The following is a 12,931-nucleotide window of genomic DNA, read 5'->3' as shown; positions in this document are numbered from 1 at the left end:
AGTGTATGCTCAGTGAAACCAACCAAATATCTGCATTTCTTGATCTCTTATTTTAAATGTAGAGCTAAAACTTTGAACAAGATTTATTCATTAAATATTATCACTATTAACAGGCATTCATTTGTGAGTGGGTAGTGCCTACAGGCAGTGACTCAGAAGAAATGCCTCACCAGATCAGACACTGCACACAGATAAAATAAAATGACAGTCTTGCCTGAGAGGCTTTTCAGCAAAAGGTCCCAAGCCTGTGTGGTGGGCACGTGCCCATTTTGGTCTAACTGACTGCTCACAAGAACTGTGCCCTTGTCCAACCATCAGCCTACCAGAATGTACCAGGCATGTACACTACCAGGTCCAGTCTGTCCAAGCACATTGCCTACCGTTCCCCTGTGCATGGCCCTTGCTAAATGCCCTTTCTATCATTTCAACAAGATCCTCCTTGGATTCTTTCCATCTAGGACATGAATAACCTCTTTCTAGAGGAAACACAGACATAGACTGACAGCTCCCTATCTCACCAGTGGCCAAGATTATGGCTAAGACTAGGCCCTGAAACAAAGGACACAGAAAATCAAGCGATTTTCTTTGCCAGGACCCTCCAAAAGAAGTGCCTAAGCTGACCTTGTTATTGAGGCACTAGCAGTTTGTTCCAGACAAACCAGATCTCAGCCATGGCTCACTCTAGTGTTTCAGGTGACAGCTTTTAAAAGGAATCCCCCAAATAAAAATGTGATATATTCAATAATTCTTCAGGTTCCATAGCCTTGCTATTTTTTTGCATAAATGGTTGTATTGTAAGCACTTTCATGCTGAACTTTCAGTGTGAGAAAAAACTCCCAATCTCTAGTCACCATGACTGGAAGATCCCACGTGGTTCATAATTTTTATTTGTAGGGTGTCTGTAACACCAAGAATGTCCTAAACTACTTACATGCCACAGATGTAGGTAATATTAGCATGAGCCATGCACATGTTGATAGAGACTGAAAAGTGGATATAGTTTGTTGGTCCAGTATTCTCTCAAATCTGAATGCAAGTGGATGCTAAGATGCCATCCTGGTCTGGGTGCACAGCCAGCGATGCCCGACCAGGTGAGCCTGTCCAGGTGCACCATACACAGGCAAGGGTCCACACCACGTATCAGTCATAGAAAGCAGCAGAGTAGGGTGCTGGAATTGTGACTGGGCTATTCCACCTCTGGCTGACTCTGCTCACCACAGTGGGACTAAGCAAGGCTGGCTGTGGTTGTATGTATGCATTTTTCCAAGGGACCTCAAATTGTGTATCAGTAGTATCAGCTGTGCAAGGAAGGGTATGAGGGAGAGAATTCCTGGCAGGCACCACTGTCCTTGATGTGGCACTCTGCTCAGCTCAGGAAAGGACATGACACTGGTTCGTGAGACTTGGGGCATGATGGTGTGGGCTCTGCTGCACCTGTATATGATGCATGCCTGGTTGGTCAGGACAGTGAGGTGATCTGTTCTGCAGTGCGCAGTCTGCCAGACTGCCTGGGGGGTGCCCGCTGAAGGACTGAATGGTCCTGGGTTTGGCCCAGGCACTCAAACTAAAATCTTTTCATGACCTCCATCTATTAAGCAGGTATGCTGGTCAGGATATTTATACCAGTTGTGCAAATTTGGAGAGAGTAGGTACTGACGGCCCAGCTGTGGGATGAAAAGACAGACCTGTCCCTATGGCAAGCCTCACCTCTGCCTCAAAAAGCACCACAGAAGATAGATCCCTTTGTTCCTTCCCTGCCAAGACAAACTTGCCAAGAAAGCACTCCTGGTATAAATGTGCACAACAGCTTTTGCAGATGCCTCCTCTGTTCCATCAGCACACAGCTGTCACCATGATAGTATTAGAAAATACTATAAATCTTTATGTTATTAGACACAATGCTGATAAAGAAAAATGAAATTTGATTATTCACAGACTGTATACAACTCAGACAGAATATTGCATTCATCTGCTGTTTAATAAAATAGCAGGTTTTGACCTTTCTTTCTCTTTTTAAGTGTTCAGTTTTATTTTAAAAGACTCAAGCAAGGAACCTAAATATGGGTTGGGCCCTTGCCTAGTATTTTGACCTCCTTTATTCCACACGAAGCTATCAAGGCTGTGAGCCCATGTCAGTTGTGGCATTTGTAGTAAAAAATCTATTTTCAAGGTACAATTAATTTTAATAGCCATGCTGCTCTTCTTTTTCAGAAGCTCATTTAGCAGCACAATTATGGTGAGGATGATGATGATTGATTACTAACTTCTGCCACTTTGCACAAAAAGCACCATCCTTGACTGGCTAACTATAAATGCTGTAATGATCATTAACGTTGTTGCAGGAACCACTGCTAAAGTGATAAATAGATTTGGTTTACATTAGCTACCAGTCTAAAAGCATCATTTGACCTCATTAATAGATATAATCAAATCTGGAGTCATGCTTCCTAAGAAGGAAGACTAATTTTTTAGGAAAGAACTCCATAGCTTTTTCTGGTCTCCATAAATACAGAAGCTGAAATTTTGTTCCATTGAGGTAAGGTCACAATTCTCTCCAAAATGCTTTGTGCAAATACTAGACATAACTTACTTCTTGTTCCATCTGGAAGAAATTAAAAGTGCTCCTCAAGCTAAAACTGCTGCTAGGAGGCATTAAAAGCTACCTGTACAAGAGCAGTGAAGCTGTGTCTCTTGGGAAAGTGGTCAGTTTCCTGAAGGAACTAAGAACACAACATTTATGTATTTAGGTCTGTTATTTCATGTTACTGTGTTGGAATTACCTCAGTGTTATATGGTTGATGTATAGATACAGCTCTTTAGGTCTGTGGAAACACAAAGCAGCAGACTGCATCTGAAGCCTTAATCCACATTTCCTACATACTACTGTTTCTCATTTCCTTCATCTTTACTTCTGTAAGGTACATATATAGCACACTCCTCATTGTTGCAGTGCTTCTCAATTTGCCTACCTAGCAATGTTATAAGTTAATAATTCAGCATGCCTGGAATACATTTTCTCTTATGCTGTGATTCAGCCTCCTGCTAATTAGCCTGAATAATTAGTTTACATGAGCTCTAGTCAGGTCTTACATCCAGCTAGGCCATGAGTGTGTTACAGCTGTAACACTAAGTTGATAGTTTTAGTTTAGGGGACGATGTGATCTGATAAAAAAGCCTGGAAAAGACTGTTTTGTAGTTCACATATCATCCTGAAGGACAGCACAAAATGTTCTTGTATGGTGTGGATTAATACAGGTAGTTTGTATCAACACTTTTTTTGTTGACTTATCAAGCAAAAGCAACTACTATCAGTTTGTCTCTTAAGACAGACACTCTCCCTAAAAATTTTATCTAGTACTTTGATAACTCTTTAAAAAAAAAAGACATAGAGGGTAAAGTACGACTCTGCAAGGGACAAAGGAAGAACCATGACTAAGATGACTTTTCATCGACTTCTATTTGGTGATTGCTGCTGATTCTAAAATGTATCAGTGTTGATAATGGGAATGAGAAATCTGTTCTCCCCTCTCATATTGGCCTATAGCTTGAATTATTTCCTACACAATGCCATGATTTCAGCATGAGTTAGAAGTGTAGTCATACATTAAAACTTCTGGCTGAGTGAAAGAATTTATTCTAAGTCTCCATTTCCTGCAAAAGGACTCTATCAGATTAATATATAAAGATTATATATATTATGAGTGGTTAGCTGTGCTACCAGTTTAGTATCAGAAGACCCAGCCTTGTTCCATTCCTAACCCCATTCATCAAAAAGGAGGGCTGTAGGCATCTGTCCCTCTAAGAGGAATTTTCATTCCTCAGTGTTAACTGGACAGGTGAACCAGTCTGCTGCTCTGAGACATGTGTTAAGTGCTTCAGATGGAAAACTTCCATTTTAAATCCAAGTATCTGGCTCACTGCTGGACAGCCAGCCTGGAGGCTTTTCATTGTTCTGAGACCCTTTGACTCCCACCTGTGCTGAGTCTGAAGGCCAGCCATGTAATACTAAATGCAGGATGCAAGGTTTTCTCAAATGATGTCAGTCATTTTTCCTGGATATGACAGAAAGAAATAAATCCCCTCTCTCAGTACCAGACTCCATCTTTGATTATGTGCAGTAGGTGTCAGTTGTGCCTTACGCTGCCCAAATGACAACCATACACATTCTATGAACTTACATCCCTTATGGGATCTAGTTGTACAAGCTCAATTCACAGAAAGAGCATCCTTTCCTCCATCCTATTTACACTGAGTGTGCTCAGCACAGGTTGATCCTACAGGTATGTCCAGGCCAGACTTTTTGTATTAAGTGAAGCATTCCTGTAAGGGCACAAAGAAAACTCGGTGCAGAAATGTCACAGCTTCTTCTACTCACTGGGAAGAGGACAGGAAACAGAACCTTATGCCAGCTCTGAAAATCAATTATTAGATGTTCTTGCTCGACTTTACTGCAGTAAAGAGTCATCAGGGTCTGACTCTAAAGCTCTAGGCTTGGATCTACAGTCCTCTGTTTGACACTATTCCGTGTTCATTGCTTCTTATCTTTGAATTGCTTTCTGGGATCTATTAATTGCATAGCCAGAGGAAAGTATTATTTTCCTTTTAAAAATGGGCAGCCAGCAGACTTAAGGATGACAAAGAATGCCAATAAAACTTGAGAGCAATCAACCTAACCCCACACCCTGTGTATGTTCCTCTTCTGAGACTGGTATATGTTTTATTACAAAATAAATATTTCACTTAGTAATATTTTGCTCCAGTATTTACAGCCAGCCTTAGCAGCTGCTTTTAATAAGCACATTTTCCTACTGCTATTTAACAACCACTGCATCCACTCATTGTCAAAAGTGCATCTCAGTTATTAAAATCATTTAATTAAACCCTATTTCTTCTTATTGGATTAATTTCATTGCCGCTGATCAAAGAGGCTGAAAAAATATCATCACATCTTTAAATTAGAAGTACATAGCAGAGTTCTTGTTCTGTCTCTATATAAATACAATTGGATTTGAAGTGATTAACCTCAAGTTTGGCCAGAAAGAGAAATTAAAATTAAAAGGGAATGCCATAACTCAGCCTAAGAAAAATAATCACTTCTGGAATTAGAAGTCAGTGTGCTGAAATCAGTGGTATTGGTCCTGATGACTTCTGCCCAATGAGGTTTCTGTCCCAGCTTTCCAACTGCTCTTGCAAGTACTGTGCCATTAACTAAAGAAGCAGCTGTGCACTCTCTTAATAAGAACTTTTCAATAGCTGACAAACAATTCTTTCAGATCTGTAGCATCACCAGTATAGGAAAAATTAATTCTCCACCTCCTCAGAACTGAGTTAAGCTTGGAACAGAAAGAGAGAGGCAACAAAAGAAAATGGGCTCTGTGAAGCATGAATAAAAATAAAAAGATAGTAAATAAAATAAACATTAATGGTAGATGAGCAATCAATAAAGTCCAAAGCTTGCAAGATTGCCTTGGAAAGTAAGAGCTCTAAAGAAATTTAAATAAGTATAAATGGAATCTCAGAAAGATTTATTCAAGAGTGAATTAATTCTCAAGCGCACTTTCCTTTCTTCTGTCCTTGCATGATTGTCTCTTAGGCTACTTCACTTTCTGAATTTGGTGCCACAGGACAATAACACATTAATCTCTAAGTTATACATGTTCTTCCATAGTGATTATTTCAGCAAGCAAAATGTTAACACATTTAAATTAATGCAAATGAGATGGCGGTTTGTTATTGGCTGAAAGTGCTTCAAAAAAGGATAACAGTGATTCACAGATACAACTTTGCATCTGCAATCTAATTAAAACTAATCTAATTAAATATGATGCATCTGTAAAGCTGCTTGAGCACTGCAGAGAACATACAGAATTCCTTTTATAGCTGGACAGAGCTTCCAAGAGCCAGTGTGTCTGCCATTTCACTTCATTTGGAACCACTCTAATAACAGGTGAATAATCAGCAAATAAATTCTCCGTAACTTCTTTGGAATTGTTCATTCACAAGGTATCCACAAATACAATACAACAGCAATGGAAGCCACACTGACTGGGGGAGGTAATGTCCTTTCATTACACACAAAATGATACAGTTGGAAAAAAGAAAAGACCTTAAAGCCCTAAGTCATCCTTTAGTCTCACTTATTAAAGCAGAACTCTACAAAAAACACTTTTGCAAATTTTTTATGTTACTGACAGCACACAGCAAAATCAGGCACCATCAAAACCTTGTCTTATCGAATGATTTCTTCTAAAACATTCTTATTTCAGATTTTTTTTCCTGGCAAATAAACATTCCATAGATGTTGTATTCAGTATGAAAACTTATTGCTGTCATCTGAATTTCTGCCATAACTGATCCTAGCACTGAGAATGCCACAAGGTAATAAAATAATGTATTTTCTTTCCCTTTCAGAAATTCAGGTAAGAAACCTCATGCTAGAAAACTGTCTTAAAATGTGTAAACCACGTCAGATGAAGGAAGGTCAAAGTATAACAAATCTTGATAAAAATAAAACATCATCACAACATACTTCCATGAGGTATTCCAGTAGACAAAAATATTCTGTGCATTCCCACCTTAGAGAATTAGTCTGAACTGTCTTGATCCTATTACAACTATGTTTATTGAAATATATATACAATAACTATAATAATTATATAATATATATAATATTATATATAAATATATAATATAACTATAATAATTATATATTATATATAATAACTATGTTTATTGAAAGCCAAAGATAGAAATGCATGGTGCTTTGCAGGAGTGTGAATCCATGCAGAGTAAAGAGGCTCCCCAGATCTAATTGTTTTTCTTCTTTTGCCCTTTCTCAAGGCTCACCAGATTGTCAAAATGTTGAATTTAGTAATATACAGATTGATAAAATGTTGAATTCCAATATGTCCTATACACTCTGGGACAAGCATGGCTCTGTATTCCTGGGCAATTCTCCACATCAGGCCATAGACTTTGTATTAGAACAGATTCATGGACTGAGAGCAAGCCAGAACTACAGTGTAGATATGGCACTCTCCTAGAAGGCCAGCAAACTGAATCTTCCTAGCATTTTAGATTAAACAGTCACTGTATGAAAAATTAAAATAGGCTTGAGAGCAGAGCTCTGAAGACTTCTCATTCTTTGGTTGGAACCCTAACCAGTGAGCTATTTACCCCACACAAGCCAGAAACTAAGCCACTTCTACTACAGAACTATGTTTTTGAGTCCCTAGGTGTCCCATGGAGGATTTCTGCGTCAGCCTCAGTGAGACAGAATGCATTCTCCATCCAGTTTAACCTTTAAGCCATAGGCTCTCTCTCTTCTCTGTGGAGTGAGATACATGGGCTTAGACTTGTTAAGGGTAACTAAGATGCAAGCCACGTTTTTCCTCATCCCATGACAGTGCCTTAGCAACCATCCTTACTACAAAATAAAATTAGGGACAACACTAACAGCACTTATTTTTCCTCCTTTAGCTCTGCTGTAGCCCCACTAGCTCCAAGGATGAAAATACAGTCTCCAAGTAAAAGAGCAGTAGACATGTGCAAGGTCCTGCACTTTGGCCACAACAACCCCTGCAGCGCTACAGGCTGGGCACAGAGTGGCTGGAGAGCAGCCAGGCAGAAAGGGACCTGGGAGTTTGGATTGACAGGAAGCTGAACATGAGCCAGCAGTGTGCCCAGGTGGCCAACAAGGCCAATGGCATCCTGGTCTGGATCAGGAACAGTGTGGTCAGCAGGAGCAGGGAAATGATCCTTCCCCTGTACTCAGCGCTGGTGAGGCCACACTTGGAGTGCTGTGTCCAGTTCTGGGCCCCTCAGTTCAGGAAGGATATTGAGGTGCTGGAGCAGGTCCAGAGAAGAGCATCAAGGCTGGTGAAGGAACTTGAGCACAAGTCCTATGAGGAGAGGCTGAGGGAGCTGGGGTTGTTTAGCCTGGAGAAGAGGAGGCTCAGGGGATATCTCATTACTCTCTACAACTACCTGAAAAGAGGTTGTAGCCAGGTGGGTGCTGGTCTCTTTTCCCAGGCAACCAGCAGTAGACAAGAGGAAACAGTCTTAAGCTCTGCCAGGGAGGTTTAGGTTGAGTATTAGGAAAAAATTTTTTACAGAGAGAGTAATCATACATTGGAATGGGCTGCCCACAGAGGTGGTGGATTCACTCTCCCTAGAGGTTTTTAAGATGAGGCTGGATGTGGCACTGAGTGCCATGGTCTAGTAACCATAGTGGTGTTGGATCAAGGGCTGGACTTGATGATCTCAGAGGCCTTTTCCAACCCGGTTGATTCTATGATTCTATAACAGATAAATCCCATAGGGAAAATTGGGTCTGCTGTTCAAAAAAAAATGTACATAGAGGGCTCCGTTATGACGAAGAAACCATAAATGATGAAAAATCTCAAAATTGTCTCATTAAAGTAATTTTCTTTGCTGCTGATAAGTAGAGCTCCAGTTTGAGTAATTTCTGTTATAAACAGCTACATTAATTTCAGCAAAGCTATGCTGGACATTGTTTGTAGGATTATGCCTTCAGGTGAACTTAGTAATACACAAGAAAAAAGCACTGCATGTTTATGACTGCATTCCTTTAACCTAGGAAAGATAAGTATGGTGATTCATAAAAAAGGGATATTTTGCTAAGTCATAACCAATTTTCAGTCTGAAATTGCTAAAATAGTAATTTTCATGGTATTTTTCTATACTTTGGTGTGAAATTTACTCCATTGTAGAAGATTGAAAAAGGCATTTTTCACAATACCTGTATTAAGGTGGGGTTTATGTGTTGCACAGGCTGTCAGAGGCCCATGTAGCAGAATGAATATGTGAATATGTGCACCAATGGTTAACAGGACTATGCACTACCCTAAAAAGCCTCAGGGTAACAGAGACTTCTAAAAGAAGGTGTTTTCTTTCTCCTAAATATGTAACATGAACTTCAAAATTTTTAACTTTATACAAGGGAAATTTTATTCATATATAGATTTTCTTGATATATTGTACTGGTGAGGCCACACCTTGAGTACTGGGTCCAGTTTTGGGACCCTCTCTTCAAGAAAGACACTGAGGTGCTGGGGCATGCCAGAGAAGGTCAACAAAGCTGGTGAAGGTTCTAAAGAGTAGTCGTAAGAGGAATGACTGACAGAGCTGGGGGTTGTTTAGCTGGAGAAAAGGAGGTTCATGGAAGACCTTATCACTCTCTACAACTACCTGAAAGGAGATTGTAGCCAGGTGGGGATTGGCCTCTCCCAGGCAACCAGCAATAGCAGAAGAGGAAATGGCCTCAAGCTGAACCAGGGGAGGTTCAGGTTGGACATCAGGAAGAATTTCTTCACTGAAAAGGTGGTTAAGCTTTGGAACAGGCTGCTCAGAGAGATGGTGGAGTCACCATTGCTGGAAGTGTTCAGGAAATGACTGGATATGGCACTTGGTGCTACTATTTAGTTGACATGGTGTTGTTCAGTCAAAGCCTGGACTTCATGATCTTGGAGGTTATTTCCAATCTAAATGATTCTGTGATTCTGTGATTTTATCATGGTATCAAACATTTCCAAAGGAATCGAAAGGGGACTGTCAAATATATTATTATTGTTAAATACATTATTATTTCTATATCATAGTTTGATTTCTGGCAATTTGGAGCTTTTAGAGTGTGGTACAAACATGTAGTACAAATATCACATTAAGGACATTATATTTACTTTCTTTACTCTTTTTATATATTATTAAATTTAGTAATTAGTCATTATTTATTGTTAATTTTTATTTATTATCTTTTACTCTTGTATTACTTTGATCTCACATTTCTTTTGTGTTCACTCAATGGAGAGTATTCATAGGACAACCTGCTTTTATAACATATGAAGGCTTTACTATGCCTCAGCCACCTGTTAATTGTCTTTAAATCAGCACAGAGATTTAAGCCACCACAAACACAGAATGGTAATTTTTATATGGTAAAAACCAGATAAGATACAAGATACAGTAAGATAGAAATTATTTTTAAAAACAACATAGGATATCTGATGCAAAGTTTCTAACTTCTTGAGTTCAAAGTCAACTATATTAGTGAGCAAAATGATCAATAAAATTTGAATCTTTACCTTGTGCTGCCTTTTTAATAAATTCAATAACCATGGAAAAATAATATTGGTTTGCCCAAATTATTTCAGAAACAAATCTGCAAATATTTGCCTTACTTTCTCATTGCTGACATTAGCATATTACTCTGCAGTACAGCAAAATTAAGGTTTGCTTGGTGAAATCTCAAAGAGTGTTTCCAGAAATCAGTAGAAAACTTCTGCTTATTTTGAGATGATTGTTTCTAATCTGACTTGTCACAAACTCCTGAATCAGCTAGGAGGAGCCTGTCCTTGAGCTAAGGAAAAGGATGTATTCCTTTTCAATGGAGCTTCAGAGCCAAAGTCGTGGTTACATAAAGGAACGCTATAGTATACAAGAAGTGAAGCTGGCGGGTAAAAATGGGCCAATAAATTTTATTGTTATGGTGAAATAGTCCTTTAACAAGGATAAAATTTTTGTCTCTGCTACCTGCAATATGTGGTAAGCTTGGAAGGTAATATTTTTTTGTGCTGTGACTAGTATTAAACCCATCCCAAATCATAAGTAATTTATCTTGGCAGTGTTGTCCCAGGATACTCCACTTATGTAAGTGAAGCTAGTTATATTTATTCAGGCACATCATGGTAGAGGTGATGTTTAATGAATGAAGAAATCCTTTCCTGGAGCAAAAATAAAAGCCATTTACCACTACTAATGGCTTAGAGATCCAATATCTCTGTAATGGATTCTACAGATTCAACCACTGAGGAGTTAAAAATACCACTCCAAAATAAACCTTATAAAACAACTCTCTAGTCATAGTATTTTAACTATGGCAAACATGAAGACCGTATCTTTTGATCGATAGCCCTTTTATTCTTTCATGAAAGCAGTTTCTGACAGACATACCCCTTGCAAGTGGCTCGGAGTTATTTAATTGGCCTCACACGCCTTCAAGTTGAGCCAGCTCATGCTAGGGAACAACCTCCTGGAAGCCAGCACTGCAACCAATTTTCCTTTGGCTTCTCTCTAAACTTGGCAATGCTGCAATTTATCCTGGCTTATCTCAATTGTTGATCCTTATCTGAGGTCACACACAATTTTGCTGACTGCCACCGACATTGCAGGGTCATAAGCAACACACTTTTCTATTCTCCTTCCAGAAATGTTTCTTGTCCAACTAGTAGTAATTAGCAGCAGTTAGAAAACACTTGAGCAGGGATATGAGATTTCCAGTTCATGGTTCAGTGCAGGAACATTCAATGTATTCATGGGATAAAGAACAACCACTAACAGGAGCCCTGTTAGTTTTGAGCAAAAAACCAGTTACCCTCATGACTTCTGCCACTCTGACAAGAAAAAAAATGTGCATTTTACAGTACATTAGTCTTGAAGCTACTAAAAAAATACACATCAGTATTCATTTTGCTTTGCTAAAATGTTAGCTGAAGGCTTTTCAGTCCTTCTTAGCAAGCTTTGTGTGAAGTAGAGGGAAAAGTAGACAAATATTGGTTTATATTTATTCATCAGAAGTATCCTATGGCGGACAGACAGCCTGGAAAACAGAGCAGAGACGAGCACTGTCGGGGAGCCTTAAGCCTCTCAGCCATATGTCAAAAACATTTCAAAGGCCTTAACTTTCCTCCTTCCTCCTGTAATGGTATTCTCCATGCAAGTCTTAGTATGTCAAAACTGTTTTTTTCTGGAGAGGAAGGAGGTGTAAATGAGAGGAATAAGGTGCTGTGTGATGAGGGAACCATGAAAAAATAAGGATAAGAGGAAGCAGATGAAAGAGAGTGAGAACTGGAGATATAAGCCACAAATTGATTATAATTTACTTTCAGTTCACAGATGTGACCTCTAATGCTTACAAGTCATACATCCTGTCAACATGCTCTGTAATAGTAATTCTCAGAATATCAGACCTATTGACGTGATGATTGTGAAGACATATACTGACTGTCCTTAATAGTCATCTATCTGCTGGAAGCAAATGCTGCACCTTCTAGAAGAAAGAATCACTGCTTATTTTTTAAAAATAGAGAATTTTATGTTCACCCAGCATCAGGGCAGGAACAGAGATATTTTACAGCTTTCAGTTCTCTGCTCCCAAAATGTCAGTACAGACCCCCTTGCTTGCCTCATAAAATTGTGGGTAAGAAGGGAATATCAGCATTGCTTTGCTACATCAGGAATCCTCACTGACACTTCAGTCTGCTAATGGCTCCCAACTCTCATTATGGTAATGCTTTATGAATAACAAACTTCTGTGATAAAACATCCTCACAATATGGATGTTAATGAGGACTTACTAGAACTGGGTCTAGTAAGTTAAGTTTGTAAACTGGATTGTAAGTGCACACCCCAGCAACATTTATTCATTTAAGTCCTATGTTGATGTAAGTACATTACAGCTTGTCTTTACCTCTTACAGAAAACAAACCAAAGTAAAATCAACTTTGAAACAAGAGAGACATAGTAGCATTTGCTAATCTAGTAAACCTGATACATTTTAGCATACAGGGCTGATACAATGCATGCTCCTAACACCTTATAATTCCCTGACAGCAGGGGAAAGATCAAAGAAGTCTGCCCAAACAGAGATACTGTCAGTAGCACTGGAACTATAATTTTAAAAATTCTGTAATTTTATCTGTAAGGATTAAAGCACTGCTGGGGTCCAGCCAATGAACTCTGTGACAGTCTGACACAGACCTTGAGATGCTTCTCAGTGCCAATCAATGCTGAAAGGAGGGAGGAATTAGTGGTGCATCACATCTACTCCCTACTCATTGCTACAACACTCCAATACAGCCACAGAAGAGCTGAACAACTCACTAAAGCTCATGGATGACCCAAGCCCAGAAGA

General features: G+C 39.2%; 2 protein-coding genes across 5 annotated transcripts in view; one reads left to right on the top strand and one right to left on the bottom strand.

Moving 5' to 3' along the window:
• The window catches only part of PPP1R12A (protein phosphatase 1 regulatory subunit 12A), a 1,052,766-nt gene that overhangs the window by 331,359 nt on the left and 708,476 nt on the right, over positions 1 to 12,931 (top strand). The gene's annotated exons all lie outside the window — the stretch shown is intronic.
• SYT1 (synaptotagmin 1) overlaps positions 1 to 12,931 on the bottom strand; it is a 345,628-nt gene that overhangs the window by 104,792 nt on the left and 227,905 nt on the right. The gene's annotated exons all lie outside the window — the stretch shown is intronic.

This window comes from Myiozetetes cayanensis, unplaced genomic scaffold (assembly GCF_022539395.1).
Source record: "Myiozetetes cayanensis isolate MyiCay16 unplaced genomic scaffold, myiCay2020 scf3, whole genome shotgun sequence".
Taxonomy (NCBI): domain Eukaryota; kingdom Metazoa; phylum Chordata; class Aves; order Passeriformes; family Tyrannidae; genus Myiozetetes; species Myiozetetes cayanensis.
Note: the sequence above shows the minus strand (reverse complement) of the source record. Positions and strands in the feature narration are given on the sequence as shown.